This window comes from Arachis ipaensis, chromosome B01 (genome assembly GCF_000816755.2).
Source record: "Arachis ipaensis cultivar K30076 chromosome B01, Araip1.1, whole genome shotgun sequence".
In the NCBI taxonomy this organism is placed as follows: domain Eukaryota; kingdom Viridiplantae; phylum Streptophyta; class Magnoliopsida; order Fabales; family Fabaceae; genus Arachis; species Arachis ipaensis.
In genome coordinates, this window is record NC_029785.2 from 117123850 (window position 1) to 117141279 (window position 17430).

The following is a 17430-nucleotide window of genomic DNA, read 5'->3' on the forward strand; positions in this document are numbered from 1 at the left end:
AGAGGAGGGAAGGGAGGAAGGGAGGGAGAGAGAGATAGAGAAGTAGAGATAGAGGGAAAGGAGAGAGAGAAGTAGAGAGAGAGAGAGAAGAGAAAGGGGAAGCAAGGGGGAGAGAAAGGAAGAGGGGAGAGAAAGAGGGGAAAAAAAGAGAGAGAAGGAGAGAGAGAAACGAGAGAGAGAAAAGGAAGAATTTAATTTGGTTTTGATTTTGGTTAACTGGTTAAAAATCGGCTTTTTTTAATTTGGTTTTGGTTAACCAATTCTAAAAAATATGGATATGATTTTTAAAATTGTTTTATTAAACCGGTTAACCAAAATGTGATTATGGTTTTTTAATCGGTTAACCACATTTTGGTTTTTTATGAACACCCCTACTGATAAGAATCAAATTGAACTCTTAGATAAACCTCCATTGAGTCAGTTTCAATTATGACTAACTTGCACCCACACTCCCAAGTAAGAACAAAACTCCTCCAAAGAGCAAAAAATTCACATCCTGAGCAAATTTTTCTCCAAGTTCCATTTTCATCTCGAAGAACACAACCAAATCCCGCAAGATTGTGCTCATTCACAATTTATTTTACCATATCTTTTGGAGGAGAAGACCAAAGCACACTATCCTCATGAAGGAGGCGGTTTGAGTGGCTAAAATTTTTCTTCTCATGAGCAAGTCTCCTAACAAAGAAGGCAACCTTAATTATGATCAGACCAATCCTCTTCGGGTTTAAAAATTTGTTGATTTCTATGATGCCAAATCCACTGTATGCCTACAAAGAAAGTGAAATCACAAAGTGAAATCACTTTGCACTATCTGGCGCCGAAAAATATCCAAAGGGTTCACTAAATTAAACCAATCATAGATCTGCCAATGCTAAACAAGGACACACCCAGAATGAATCACATATTTCGAACTCGATAACACTCAAAAAAGCAGTGAAAAGCCGACTCTTTCTAACCATTGTAGCGAGGGCAGAGATCCAACATTGCCATCCCGCATTGAAATCAGAAAGCTGCTATTGGCAAGGCTTTCTGGATGCAAAGCCAAACAAGAACCTTCAACTTTTCTGAAATTTTTGAGTGCCACAACCAGTTTCAATTGATGTGGGTATCCCAATGATATCTCCTTTACAATAGCCAAATATATCGCTCTTATGTTGAGTAGGTTTTGGTGGAGGATGAAGACCACCACCATTCAGGGTTATCACCAATGTGAGGAGTCATACCAAGAATGAAATTTTTAATATCTAGGAAAAGAGGAGTGGCCAATGAATCCAAATGCCAAACAGAATTAAAATAAATATCCTCTAGCTTACTGTGAATATCTGAAATGTGGACATAAGGGAGAAGTTCTCCAATATAACCAAGAGGACTCCAAGAATCATGCCAAATAGATTGATGAAGGGAGCCTATACACCAAGAAAAATCATTCTTCAAAAAATTAAGCGCTAAAGCAATACTACGCCAATAGTTAGAAGCATTTTTGGAAATCTTAAAATCCAAGTTATAACAACGCGCTAGTTATTTTTCTGATAGGAGTTTGACCCATAATTTATCCTTATAGGAAAGAACTTGCTAGACCAGCTTGCCTAATAAAGCCAAGTTCACATAGTAAGCATCCCTTAAACCAAGGCCACCAGTTTTCTTGGGAGCAATAATAGTTTCTCATTTAACTAAGGGAAGTCCCTTACCATTGCTCTGACCCTTCCACAAAAAATTTCGAGTTATAGAATTAATTTTCTCGCAAGCATAAGGAGGGAAGAGGGCTACTTGCATCTGTAATAGAAGTAATACTAGATTTAATTAAATAAATTCTACCAACTTTATTTACTTCCAACTAGTAAGTCTACTTTGGATCTTTTTAACAACATCATATGCCCTTCTTCTAGAGACACGAGAATGATTAAGATCAACTCTAAGATATTTTTTTCAAATTTTGAGTAAATTTGATGTTAGAGATGCCAGTAAACATGTGTTTGCGAACATATGAGACATTCTTTGAACAGAGAGATTTTGATTTGTGGAGGTTAACCTTCATGTCGGAAACCTTGCAGAAAGTATTAAGAACATTCACAATCAATTCAAATTGGGACTTTGTGGCCTTGAAAAAAAGGAGGAAGTCATCAGCAAACATAAGGTGAGAGATAGACAGCCCCCTCGAAAAACAGCTATCGGAGACCAAAATCCATTTGAAATTTTATGAGCAATTAAGCAAGCTAACCACTCTATGCAAAGCAGAAAAAGGTAAGGAGGCATGGGGTCTCTTTACCATAAACTACGCTTAGGGCAAAAATTAGAAAGTCTACTGCCATTCCAAAGAAGAGAGAGAGATAACGAGCAAACACAGTTCATAATAAGTTTGACAGTGCTTTAGGGGAAACCAAAACTACTTAGAGAATGCTCAAGAATGCCAATTTACCTTGTCTCATAAGCATTTTTCAAATCAATATTGAAAATCAAAGCACCTTTCTTGGATTTAGTTCTTTTCATAATCTGCAAAATTTCTTGTTCAATGTTGATATTGTCTGTAGTTCCTCTCCCAAGTATAAAAGGCCTATCACCTTTTCGAGAAACAGACGAAATCTATTAACAAGCACCTTTTTGATAATTTTATAGACATTACACAAACTAATAGGCTGAAAATCCTTCATGTGATTAGGATTCTCAGTCTTGGGAATTAAAACAATCAGTGTCTCCAACACAGATAGATCAATAAGCTTTTCAGAGAAGACTCTCTAAACAATATGCCAAATATTGTGAGCAATAAGATCTCAATATTCCTTAAAAATGAAAGTTTGGAACGCCCAGAAGCTTTATAAAAATTCATTCCCATCACAACATTCTTCACTTCGACAAGCTAAAGGAAACGACTTTAGTCAGCCGATTGCAAGCATTATAGCTCAATTGAGGGAGAGGAATGTCCTTTAGAGCATCAATATCAAGTTGTTCTCGAGAACAAAAAAAAATCTTGGAAGAACTTATTTGCTTCGGCTTTGACTATATCATTCTTAATGACCCAAGTTCCATCATCCAGAAAAATACCATTGATCCTACTTTGTTTTCTCCTGATGAAAGTTTACAAATGAAAAAAATTGGTATTTCTATCACCGAATTTTACCCACTGCTCCTTGGATTTCTAGTACCAAAGAATCTCTTGTTGGAGAAAAACTATGTTATATTCCTCATTCAAACTTCTTTCCTCTTCCCAGAGCGCTAAAGAGGAAGAATTCTCTAACAGAAACTGAACATGCTTAATCTTGTCTTTCGATTTTCTCTTTCTGACAAAAATATTGCCAAAAATTTGCTTATTAACTTGGTCACTTCCTGTTGAACCTCCCAAAGGCTAGAGGTCACCAACGGAGAGCCTTTCTTCCAAGCATTCTTTACACTACCAGGAAACTTGAGATGGATTGTCCAAGCAGCTTAAAATCTAAAAGGTCTTAGTTCAAACAACTTTTTGCAATTCTCTGACTTCGAATGAAAATGGCACAATGATCCAAATACAATCCATTAGGCACCTCCACATAAGTTTCTGAAAAAAATTACACCATTCTAGGTTGGTTAAAGCACGATCTATTTTTTTTAGCAATATCCATGCCACCATGCACCCTTCTATACCAGGTAGAAGATCTCCCAATAGCACCTAGGTCCATTAAGTCACAATAATCCATTGTTTTGGAAAGAGAGTAGCTCTTTGGGTATGAAATTCCCCCCTTGACCTCATTTGGAAGTATAATATCATTAAAATCTTCTACAACAAGCCAAGGATAGAAAATGTTGTCAGCTAAAGATTTGAGAAAGCTCCACAGCTTTGTCCTGTTGCCAATAATAGGGTTGCCATAAACAGCGCTGAAACACCAACTACTGCAACCCCAATGAATTTCAATGGTAACACATTGATTATGAATAGAGTTAAGTACAATTTTGGTCCCTAAGGTATAGGCCGAAATTTTTTTTTGTCCCCAACCTTTTTTTGCATACAAAATCATCTCTAAGGTTCAACGTAATTTCAAAATCATCCTTTTGACCTAAATCTTAAAATTTTGGACTAAATTATCCCTAACAAAAAAATATAAAATAATAAAAAAATAGAGAAGCTATTAATGGAGGAAAAAGAACCACAAAGAAGCCATTAATAGTGGACTAACAACAACACACAATATTCAATAACAACACAGTATTCAAATTCAAGAACAACAACATCATTCATTGCAATCTAATATTTCAATTTCAACAACAACATTGAAATCAAACTTGGGATATGCAGAGCAATGCATCTAAGGCAGACTTGGAGGATGATTCAACAGCCAATTTGGGAGTTCCCTTGGTGGATTCATACAATGCAGGCCACGACCCTCCCATCACAGGACCAGCCCCAGATACGACGCCATTTGAAAGCTTGTTCCATGCAGATTTCTTAGACCTACCCACTACAGCCTTTGGGGACGAGAAATCTGAAGAAGGCAGCTGGTCTAGGACTGACGCGATGCTGGCGGAAAGGGAGGAGGAGATGGAAGAGGTAGACGATGGCGGCAACGGCGATTGTGGAGTCCCGATGGTGGATTCAGGCTCGGCGCCGCAGATAACCTGAGCCTATGGAGAACCTGTTCTACGCTTGTCACCGCTGTAATGAAGAAGAATAAGAGATGTTGTGATAAAGAAGAAGAAAAAGAAGAAGAAAAGGGTATTTTGGTCCAAAGGACGATTTTAAAACTACGTTGAACCTTAGAGATTATTTCGTATGCGAAGAAAAGGTTAGGGACGAAAAATATTTTCAGCCTATACTTTAGGGACCAAAATCGTACTTAACCCTTATGAATACTTCGAACACAACGCTGATTAACTGAGAATTTGGTAATGCACGAAAATCTGTATCTCTAGAAATTTCTTTCGGCAAGTATACCGAATTGTCGTCAAGTAAAAACTCACAGTAGAGTGAGATCGAATCCCACATGGATTGATTGGTTGAGCAACTTTAATCAGAGGAATATTCTAGTTGAACTAAACAGATTTAAATTGAGATTTGCAGAAAGTTAAATGGCAGGAAACGTAAATAGCAAGGAATGTAAATAACGGAAAGTAAATGGCAAAATGTAAAGTGCAGAAAGTAAATTACAGTCACTTAAATGGAAATGGGGATGATAAACATAAATGTAAACAACAGAATATAAAGAATGGGAAGATTAGAAATGGGAGGTTCATTGGGCTCAGGAGATATTGTATTCTCTGGATCAAGTTCATTCTCATCTCTTCCTCAATCCATGTAACTCATTGATCTCTTGGCAATCTTAGGTGATTGAATCCCAATTTCTTGGTAATTCAATCTCTCTAACCTTGAACAATTTCCTAATTCCTTGATCTAATTGCTCATGGAAAGAGATGAAGTACGATCACTAATTATATATACCACATGTTTTTCCAAATCAAAGTATTGGTTTGATTATATGTCACTATATCCATCCAACCCCCAATCCGGTCCAACATGAGAAAGCATTTCTAGCATGATTTCCTCATTCATCTTCCAAGGTTCAGAGGAAGTCTAAGTATGAGCAACTTCTCTTCCGAGACAATTACTCAATTAGATGAAGATCGAAAGTTTTCAAGTAAATCAAAGAGAAAGGAAAGAAGAAGAAGAATAAGAACTATTAATGATCCATTGAATTACAACAGAGCTCCCTAACCCAATGAAGGTGGGTTTAGTTATTTATAGCTCTGGGAATGGAAATATGAAATGTAAGGTGCATTGAAAGTAAAGACTGAATTACAGAGAAAAGTAACATACATAGTGTTTACAATCCTGGATCCCCAGATCCTAATCCCCTTTTCTAGTTCAAAACTACCCTTATATATACTATTTCTCTGATCTTCAGTTAACTCTGCAAGTCTCTGGATGTGGGCCTTTGAGCTCAGTTGAAGCAATTACGATCTCAGTGGGCTTTGCTCAGCTTGCTGGGAGAGTTTGAATTGGGTAGCTTTCACGTTAGTCAGGCCGTTAGTGTGGTTAACGTTAAGTGCAAATTCCTAGTTCGAAGACGTTATTGACATTAACTTGGTCACTAACGTCCTCCAACCCTCTTGAGTCACGTTAATCCCACCGTTAGTGGCACTAACGTGGCCACTAACGTAGCCTTTCCTAACACTCGAGCACATTAGTGGTGCTAACTTCACCACTAACATTGTTAACACCCCTTCCTCCACGTTAATGGCCTACGTTAGTGGCACTAACATGGCCATTAACATCGGCAATCCTTGGCTCGAACACGTTAGTGGTGCAAACTTCACCACTAACGTTGTAAACCTCCCCTTTGTTCCACGTTAATGCCCACGTTAGCGGCACTAACGTGGTCACTAACTTGGGCTTCTTTGGCCATTCCTCACGTTAGTGGTGCTAACTTCACCACTAACGTTGCATCTTTCCCTTGTTCCATGTTAGTGCCTGACGAACGGATTTTTGCTAGTAAAGAATTTCACAAAAGTAATCACGTTGTAAGTATAGTTTCTAAACCAACAATAATCCTTTCCTACAAAAAAAAATTCCAAATTTAGGGGAATGAAAGCACCTCAATGTTAAGTTCAATAAAAAGATCAATGCATGTGAGATAAAATAGAAGAACATTTAAATATATGAGTAGGTGAAAAGCACAAAAAGTGAGACTATGGGTAGTTAGGCATGATTTTAGAAGCATAGGGAATGTGTGTGTGTTAGGTGAGAACTTAGGTTAATCAAGGATTCAATTCTTAGCTCACTTGGCCATACATGCATCCTCACCCTTACCTAATCCCCATTACAATCTTGAAAAAGACCTCATGATGTTTGCATGTGTGCACTAAATATTTGTTGATTGGTTAGATGAAGAATAAATTTTAGAACGCATGAATAGAGGAGACTAGAGTGGATTACCCTATACACTTGAGCGATTAGAGTGCATATACACTACCAGTGAGGGTTCAATGCTTGATTCTATATTCCCTGCTTTCATGAGCTATCTTCTTACAAGTTTATTTGTCTTTTATTGTATGATTTGAAGTAGTGGAATCTGGTTTATTTTTGTCTTGAAGGAACTTATTTACTTTTAACTAAGTAGACAGAATTATCTTAGCATATAGTTGCATTCGCATTCATAGGTTGCATCTCATGAGTCTTACTTTCCCCTATTCATTCTATATATCTCCTTGAGCTTAGCATGAGGACATGCTAATATTTAAGTGTGGGGAGATTGATAAACCACTATTTTATGGTTTATCTTGTGCTCAATTGAGTGGTTTTTATCAATTCTTTACTCACTTATTCATATAATTTGCATGGTTTTACAATTCCTTCCTGATTTTGTGATATAGTTGAAAACATGTTTCCTAGGCCTTTAAACTGTCAATTTTAATTATCCTTTATTACCATTCGATGCCGTGATCCGTGTGTTGAGTATTTTCAGTCTGTATAGGGTAGGAATGGCTCAAAGGATGGAAAGAAAACATGCAAAAGTAGAATGAACGTGTGAAAATGAAGTTTAGAGAAGCTTGCAGTGACGCGCACGCGTGGACGACGCGTACGCGTGCCTAGCATAGAAGACAAGCGACGCGTACGCGTGACTGACGCGTACGCGTGACTGACGCGTACGCGTGACAAGGAATTTCGACAAACGACGCGCACGCGTGACCTACACGTACGCGTGACATGCGCCACGTGCAGAAAGTTGCAGAAAGCGCTGGGGGCGATTTCTGGGCTCCTTTTGGCCCAGTTCCAAGCCTGAAAAACACAGAATAAGAGCTGCAGAATGGGAGAAACATAGAGGAAAACTCATAAAACATTCATCAATTCACAACAATTTAGGTTTGAGATGTAGTTTTCTAGAGAGAAATGCTCTTTCCTCTCTCTAGGTTTTAGGATTTCTCTTAGTTTTAGGTTTATTTCTTTTCAATTCCAGGTTCAATGTTCCTTTAATTTAGTTTCTCTTCTACGTTTATTTATTTTAGCATTCTAGTTTATTTATTTTTCCAATTTGGTTTATGAACTACATGTTAGATTTGATTTCTTTAATAATGCAATTTGAGGTATTTCATATTTATGATTTTAATTTAGCTTTTTATATTCTTAGCTTTGGTTGAGTAATTGGAGACGCTTTAGTTATCAAACTCCTTTGTTGACTGATAATTGAAATTTGCTGGTTGATTTGGATCTCTCTAAAGCTAGTCTTTCCTCAGGAGTTGACTAGGACTTGAGGAATCAAATTGATTAGTCCACTTGACTTTCCTTTATTTAGTAAGGATTAACTAAGTGGGAGCAACGAACAATTCTCATCACAATTGATAAGGATAACTAGGATAGGATGTCTGATTCTCATACCTTGCCAAGAGTTCACTTAATTATTAGTTTATTTTATTATCATTTACATTCCTTGTTCAATATTCAAAAACCCCAAAAATATACTTTTCCATAACCAATAATAAATTACACCTCCCTGCAATTCCTTGAGAGACGACCCGAGGTTTAAATACTTCGGTTATTAATTTTATTGGGTTTGCTTTAGTGACAAACAAGTTTTTGTACGAAAGGATTATTGTTGGTTTAGAAACTATACTTACAACGTGATTACTTTTGTGAAATTCTTTACTAGCAAAAATCCGTTCGTCAAAATGGTCGTTGTAGTATAGTGGTGAGTATTCCCGCCTGTCACGCGGGTGACCCGAGGTTTAAATACTTCAGTTATTAATTTTATTGGGTTTGCTTTAGTGACAAACAAGTTTTTGTACGAAAGGATTATTGTTGGTTTAGAAACTATACTTACAACATGATTACTTTTGTGAAATTCTTTACTAGCAAAAATCCGTTTTGTCAAAATGGCACCGTTGCCGGGGAATTGCAAACGTGTGCCTTATTATTGGTTATTGTAAATATTTGCTTTTTTGCTTGTTTGCTAGTTTTGTTAGTTTAGGACTTAGTTGTTTATTTTTACCATTTTTTTTATGTTGAAAGCATTACAACATCAATGCATTTGGTTTTCATAATTTCATATGAGTAGCATTCAAATTCTTAATATTCATCAATTAAGCAATACACATTCTTATTAACCAGAGTTTCCATAGTTTTTCACACTTAATTTGACACACAATCTCTATCTTAAGCTAGCCAAAGATTCAATTGGGGTAGTTCATTATTTTTTTGCTTAAGGCTAGTGATGTGGTAACATAAAGAACAAAAGGGGATAGAGAAGGCTCAAAGTGGCGAACAAAGGTAATTAGAATGGTAGGTAATTTGGGATGGTGAGCTAATAACAAATGATGGCCTCAATCATACATATGCATGAATACATTAAACAATGGATATATAGAACGGAACAAACCATAGATTGCAATCATAGAGGAGAGAAAACACACAAGAATAAAAATAATGGTTAAATCATGTAACCATATAATTAGGCTCAAAATCTCCCTAGGTTGTGTGTTCTAGCTCTAAACCATGTTCCAAGTTACAATCTTCATACAAGTTTAACATAGAATTTTAATTTGAATTAGTGAAATTTTCAAAAATAGGATCTTGAAAAGAAACTTATTATTTTTCAACCGAGTAGAACATACATGCAAACATTTATTATTATGAAATCTATCATATCTAACAAAAGGAAAAAAATAACCTATTGGTGTTAAGAAAAAGCAATTACCTCTGGGAGTCAAGTACTGACCGATCTCCCCACACTTAAAGCTTGGCGCCGTCCTCGGTGCCATCAGTTAGGAACAAAGGGGGGCTGGTAGCAGCCAGTGCTCTTTTCGTTTCTCTCCTCGCCAGTGGCTTGTTAGAGGCTTTCTCTGTACCCTTCCTGGTGGCCATCCTGAAAAGGGAGAAAAGAAAGGGGCATGAAATCAAATAGCTAGAACCGGGAGGAGGAAAATACAAGTGATAATCAATGCCAAGGTAAAGAAGAATATCGTAAACACATGGTCGCAACTCCATGTAATTAGGACATCAATGGAAATATAGCATGATATATTAAGGCAATTAGATGCAAGATATTTATCAGCATGCCGGCAAGGGCATTAGTAGCATAGATCAAGCACTAATAGCTCAATTTGATTATCAAATGTAACAAACTAACAACCACGTTTTTGTTGACAATTATATTTAATCAATAAAAGATTGCAAGGGTTTTGTGAAAAGCAGGCAGTAGTGTAGAAGAATAGAATAATTAAAAATTCACAATGCCATACGGACTTTTCACAAACACTTGGTATGCATGTACAATATGTTAGGAAAAGTGAGAACTCCAAACATGCATGCAACCCAAAAATTAATATTAATTGTCAAATCACTCCCTAATATATCCACAAGCTTGAGTATAATAATATAAGACTCAAATAAAGTTCCAACACCAACAAAAACTAAAAAATGCATGAAAAAAGAATGAAAAAGAAACCAAAAGAAATTAAGCTAAGATAAAATTGAGAAGAAAGAAAAATAATTAAATGCAATAATTAAATGAAGAATAAGAGAGTAAAGGAGAGAGAAGAAAAAAAGAAACCTGGTGAGGAAGATGAAAAAGGAAAGACGAAAGTAATAGAAGGTAAGAAAGAATAAGGAAGAAGAAAGAAAGCAAAAGGAAGAAATATTTAGGATTGAAAAGAATTAGGATGGGGGGGTGATTTGAAATCATGCGCTGAGGTGGTTTAATTTTGCGTCGCATGCGACACGTACGCGCGCATCACGTGTACGCGTGGATTGAGCTAAGTTCAGGCGACGCGTACGCGTGATATGGCTTGTGCAATTGGCGCGAAGGCAGCCTCGCGCGCGCACAACTCTCTGTTTGATGCGCACATGTGCCAAAATTGTATACGACGCGCGCGCGTCAGGGACGCGTACGCGCCGATGGCCTTGGTGGGAAAACGACGCGTACGCGTCAAGGACGCGTACGCATGATAGGGCTTGTGCTCCCAGCACAGTTCCAGCCCCACACCATCATAACTCTCTGGCCATATACCTATTTTGCGCCGATTTGTAGGGTCACGCGTATGCGTGGGGGACGCGTGCGCATGGACTGGTGAAAACGCAAGCAACGCGTACGCGTAAGGGACGCGTACGCGTGGACTTGCTTGTGCGCAAGGCACGCCACCAGCACCACTCCTGCCCAACTCTCTATTCAATTTTTATTTTTCACGCACACACATATGACGCGTACGCATCAGCGACGCTTGCGTGTCGTGTGCACCAAAATTTTGTTTTTTTTCATATGCAGTATGCAGAATGCAAGATATAGATGTTGATGCAGACATTATGAGTGAACACTGAGAAAAATAGAATAAAATAAAACTAAGAATAAAACAAAATAAAATAAAACTAAGACTGAAAAAAAAAAGAACGATCATACCATGGTGGGTTGTCTCCCACCTAGTATTTTTAGTTAAAGTCCTTAAGTTGGACATTTGGTGAGTTCCCTGTCATGGTGGCTTGTGCTTGAACTCATCCTGGAATCCCCACCAATGTTTACAATTCCAATAGCCTCTGGATCCCAAACTAGGCACATAAAGCCTTCGAGCAAGTTAAAGCAAGTGATAAGATCCCATGAGTGTTGATTACTAGAAAAAATTCCGGGGTCTCAAACCTTGCTTTTGCACCCGTCTTCTTGTTGATCATCATTTTCCACTTGGGTGGTGAGCAATTGGAATTCCCACTAAAACATCCAAACAGCCTCCTAGACCCATTCAATCGAGCTCTACACCAATCCTTGCACTTCAACTTTGAGTATGCAACCGTATTGAACATTGCATGACAACTCTTACCACTAACCATCTCCCTCTTACTCTTATAGCCACAAAGAGCTCTAAGTTGCCCATCCGTCTCAAGAAAAGCATATTCAAGTGGGCTAATTAAGCTTAGAGATGAGAGATTTACCCGCTTGAATGAAGGAATGGATGGTGATGGCTTTGGGGGAGAGGTCTCCAACAACCTTGGCAAGGTGATTTCCAGCTCCATTCCCTTGAGCTCTTCCTTGATAACTTCCACCTCTTTGCAAGCTTCTTCAATTTCAACCTATTCCTCTTGGTAGCTTTCTTCCAATTCAATCTCTTCTTCATTACTTACCAATGGTATGGGAGGTTGTGCTTCTTCTTCTTTAATCTCCATCTCTTGATCAACCTCTACAAAGTCTTCAACCATGATATGCCTCGGAGGTTGTACACCCTCCTCCTTGATGTCACTCAGTGTAGAGTTGTCTTCAATGATGGCTCTTCCCTCTTGTTCAACCTTCACTAATTCGGCAACTACCTCATCTTCAAGGGTCTCTCCTACCTCTACCTTTTGGGCCTCTTGCTTCTCTTGAAGTATATGTGCGTACAACCGATCCATTACATCCTTAAGACGATCTCTTCGCTCTTGTTCCGGGTCAGTAGCATCGTTGGGATCATGTTGCTCTTGAATTGATGGATGTGGTTGCTCTTTCATGGAGGGTGGTGATGGGATGGAAAGATCATTATGGGATTGAAAAGGAGGTGCACTGGATCTTGAGGGTTGATTTTTGGAGGTATTCGATGATCCAAGCTGGGAGACAAGAGTGTGTATAGCAGAAGTTAGACCAGTACGTGTGCTCTCCAAGGTCTTTTGTCCTTGTGCAAGAGATTGAAGCATCTCGACATAGGAAGAGGAAGGGGGGCAATTGTTTTGGAATTGGGGTGGTTCTATGTATGGCTCATAAGGCTCTTGGTATGGTGGGTAAGGATTAGGGTCATATGGGGGTGTTTGGTGGTAAGGTGCTTGTGAGTATGATGGTTCAAAATTATGTTGAGGTTCATAGGCACATGGTGGTGGTTGTTGATAATCAAAAGAGTGCTCACCATAGCCGTTATTTTGGTATGCTTCTTGGAATGGCTCTTGGTCATAGTAAATTGGTGGAGGTTGGTTGTCACGAAAGGGTCCACCATAACTATTGCCTTGGGATGCCTCGTAGAACGGTCGTTGCCTATAGCACATTGGAGGGGGTTGTTGCCGAAAGGGTTGATCAAACCCTTGTGGCTCCTCCCATCTTTGATTGTTCCAACCTTGATGCATGTTCCCATTACAGCTTCCATTCCCTACAACATAATTCGAACCAAACTCGTAGCCAGAGGGGTGAGAGTTCATAGTATCAAAAAAAAAAAAAACAAAAACTAGTAAAAATAAACAACTAAGTCCTAAACTAACAAAACTAGCAAACAAGCAAAAAAAACAAATATTTACAATAACCAATAATAAGGCACACATTTGTAATTCCCCGGCAACGGTGCCATTTTGACGAACGGATTTTTGCTAGTAAAGAATTTCACAAAAGTAATCATGTTGTAAGTATAGCTTCTAAACCAACAATAATCCTTTCGTACAAAAACTTGTTTGTCACTAAAGCAAACCCAATAAAATTAATAACCGAAGTATTTAAACCTCGGGTCGTCCCTCAAGGAATTGCAGGGAGGTATAATTTATTATTGGTTATTGTTTAAAATTCACAATGCTTGCTTGAATCAAGGTATGAATGTATCTTCAACCAAATACTTGCTTATTGTCTAAGGAAATGCATGAAAATAACCTAAAACATACTAAAAATAAAGATGTCCTGGCTTCACAACACCAAACTTAAATCTTGCTTGTCCTCAAGCAAGTGATAAAATCATAATAAGAATGAATGAGAAAATAAGAGATACAAGTCCTTATTCAGAGAATTCAAATCCTTGGTTCATGGGGTTTCATGCATGACAATTTAGGTTCATGTTCTTGCTGGTTTCTAGGCTTTCATATGCTCTTGAATTCTCACTCTATTGCCTTCTATGAGACTCTTATTCTTGATCCTTGACTTAGCTCTGTTTTTGTTTTCTTTCCTTCTTTAGAGCTTATTACTTTCTGTAGCTAAGTGTTCTGTGTTGAGACAACTCTTTAAGATAGGCTTTCAGCCAACACTCCTGAACCAGTTGGTTCAAGGTGCTAGGTGTTGAAATACTCCTAAGGACTCAATCACCCAAGTCTCTCCTCAGCACATACACACCACAGGCACATTGTTTGTTATTTTATTCCTGAGACCTTAGTGTCCAGCACCTCTTTGGGTTGCTAAATATTTTGTAACAAGGTTACTCTTGATAGTGGATTTTCAGTTGACAATCCCGGGTTAGTAAACCCAAGTTATCAAGTGATGAAGCACTTCTCAGAACTTACTCATCCAAGCATATCCTTATACAAAAACAACACAGACACATGCCTCAAGGTTCAAACTATTGGTGCCTAGCTTTATTTCTTGCTCTTTTATTTCTTTTTCATTCTCCTTTTCTCTTTTTTTTGGATCTTATTATTTATCTAAGTTTCATAGAATGCACTTCAAGCTCATAGTTCAAGAGAATCTTAGCTTTGTACCTTATTGATGAACCAACTTAGCTAGCAAACACCACCACAAACACTAGGACTTTATTCTACAATATTGGATTTCACTCTTGTTTTTCAAACCATTTTCTTTCATTTCTTTATTGAACTTCAAGAACAATGCATACAATTATAAGCATTAGTGTAATGGCCTAAGCACTAAGCTAACAAGCACAAGATAAACTAAAGAAACTAAATAAGCTAAATGCAAATGCAAATGACTTGTCAATTAAACTAGCAAATTTAAAGATAAACTCAAAGAAACTAAATGCAAAACTAAATTAAAATTCCTAAATCAACTATAGAAGCATGTTCTATTTCATACATGATTTTCCTTATTTAAAGCTTTAAAGAAACTCCACTACCTTTCACTCTTTGGTGTGCTTTCCCTTCATGTTCCTCTCCTCTTCTTGGCTTCCTTCTTTTTGTCTGCTTGTTTCTCCTTGTATTCGTGCCATTCTAGCCTTCTTCCAATCCTCTAGTACTTTTCTTACTGATTCATGGTTCTGCTCTACTCTTTCTTTCTCTACCCGTGCCAATTCATCATGGACCTCTTCATATCTTCTGATTCCTGGGTTAAGCACGGGTAGCTGCCAACCAAGTAACCAAGCCTAGCTTGAGTATTTATATCATACCCAACTCTACTTTGATAAACTCCATCTTGAAATGCCCTGTACTCATCAAATGCATCCATATACTCTTGTTGCCTTCGATGCATTTCATGGATGTGTGCATCTTGGTGAGCTTGCATGTGGATTAATTTTTGGATGGCCTCTTATTGTTGAGCTTTTCTTTGGTCTACCATGTTGATAGATTCACCAAATTGTTTTCCTTGCTCGATTTGTTGCTCCATGAATTGCTTCTGCTACTCTCTTTGGTGATCCATCATTTGGGATTGGAAGTTCTCTTGTTGGTGCATCAATTGCATTTGGAGGTTTCTCTGCTGCTCTTGGCTCTCTAGGTATTGCCTTGATAAGCTATCAATGGCCTCTTGGACTTGGATCATGTCTAAGGTGATTGGGACTTGTCCTCCTGAAGTTTGTCCTTCCGATGCTTGTGGCACTACTCTTTTATTTCTTTGGGGTCTTCGTTGAGCTTGAGTGGGTGCAACATAATTCATTCTTCTAGGAGTAATTGGTTTACCAACTGTTACCCACTCAGTGTCATCGTCCTCAAATACCACCTTAGCTTTCTCACACAAGCAAAAGATTGTGCTAGGGTAGCCAAGCCGAGCTTTAGAATCATTTTTCTCGGCCATTTTTTGAATACCTTGTGCTAAGAGTTCATGAACCTTGATTTCTCCTCCTTTCATGATGCAATGCACCAAAGTTGCTCTATTGATATTAACCTCTGAGTTGTTCGAACTAGCAAGAATGGACCTCTTTACTATTTCGAACCATCCCTTGGCCTCTGGGATGAGGTCTCCTCTCTTAATAAACTTGGATGCTCCATTGGAGTCCCTCACCCAATCGGCCCCTATCATACAAATATCATTTACAATTTCATCATGGTTAGGATCACCACTCATCCTTGATTGGTAACTTTCTTCCTCAAATGGTACAGCTCGTAGTTGAGTACTCTCATAATGGACATTGGACTAAAATCCACCACCACTCCCCTTACATAACTCTTGTAGGAGTCATCATTCTTGTCTTGTCGAACTGTATTTGCATAGAATTCTCTGACCAGAGTTGCACTCACCTTTGTGATTGAATCACAAAGGAGTTCCCACCTTCTCCTTCCAATTTTCTCCCTAATTTTTGGGCATTCATTCTCCCTGAATTGAAAGGCTAGCTCATGTACTATCTCTTTGTCTGCCATCCATGCAAATTGTAGTGCATGGTGCAAGGTTCTGAATTTCCTTTCATCAAAGGGATGTTGCTCCATGGGTTCCTTCCCCTTCCTTCTCTTGGAGCTTGATGATGCCATAGGTGAGGAACCAAATATAAGGCTATAGAGGTGGGTGGTGAGTCGGGTAAGTGAGGTGAGTATGGTTTGAAGAAGGAAAGAGATGAGTGATCAAGATGCTAACTATAAGGGAAGGGAGTGGAGACTCAAAGATAGAAGGTAACTAACGGTATCAAAATGTAGGTAGCTTGTAATGAAATAAGAAGTGAAATGTGGAAGTAGGCAATGGTTTCGGTTACATAGAGCAAGGCCTATTTATTTGCAAAATGGTGGGTAAATGAAGGGTAGAAATTGATCTTGTATGGTGAGAATGGATGGTGTATATGTGAAGTAGTTATGAGTACAAGGATCACCACTTTATGAGGTGGTTGGGTTCAGTCTTCAAGGATGAGGGGTTACGACACATTGATCCCTCCAATGCTTGCATGGTAACATTTTCCAAGGAACACCATTCAAAGACATGTGCCTAGCCTTCCATGAAGTGGCCGAACCTCCCTCCTTCATTGTCTTGTCATTTCCATCCAATTCTTCCTTCATTTCCCTCCTTTATTTACCTATGCAAAAGGACAAAAGTTAAATTCAATTGATGGCGGGAATGGATATGTATCTAACTACTTTTTGAATTTTCATTAACTAACTAAGTGTCACTCATGAATTTGAATCAATTTGACTTCCTGTAAGTTATGCGTACAACATTAGTGTTTAGTTTGTGATCATGTGGTGCAAGGAAAATGTGATCAAAGCTACTAAGATGTACATGATGTGATTCTCATGTGTCTTCTTAGTGTGCCTTGCACACCAAACTTGTTGCTCACTATGTGTTGCACACAAGTATTCAATTGAGTGCTTGTCAAACTTGAATTGAATTTCATGAGTCTACTTTATTGACTATTATCAAAACATAAACTAAAAGGATATAAAACATGGGTTGCCTCCCATGAAGCACTTCTTTATCGTCATTAGCTTGATGGTTGGCCTTTGTCAGGGTAGTTGGTAATATTTCAGATCTTCTCCTCTCACAGTGAATCTATCTCCACTTGCTTCTTGAAAATCTCTACATGCTCCAAGGAAAGAATTCTGTTGACTTTGTACACTCGAGGTAGCTAAGATGGAATTATAGGAAGATGAGGTGGGATTAGTGGCTGATGAGTTGATATCACTCT

The 17430-nt window shown here is 38.2% G+C and overlaps 1 long non-coding RNA gene across 1 annotated transcript; it reads right to left on the minus strand.

Annotated features, from left to right (window-relative positions):
* LOC110272112 lies at window positions 233-9233 on the minus strand. The gene is made up of 3 exons (XR_002363019.1): window positions 9223-9233; window positions 3856-3858; window positions 233-374 (listed from the first exon to the last, which is right to left on the minus strand). It is a non-coding gene; the product is annotated as an uncharacterized LOC110272112 (long non-coding RNA).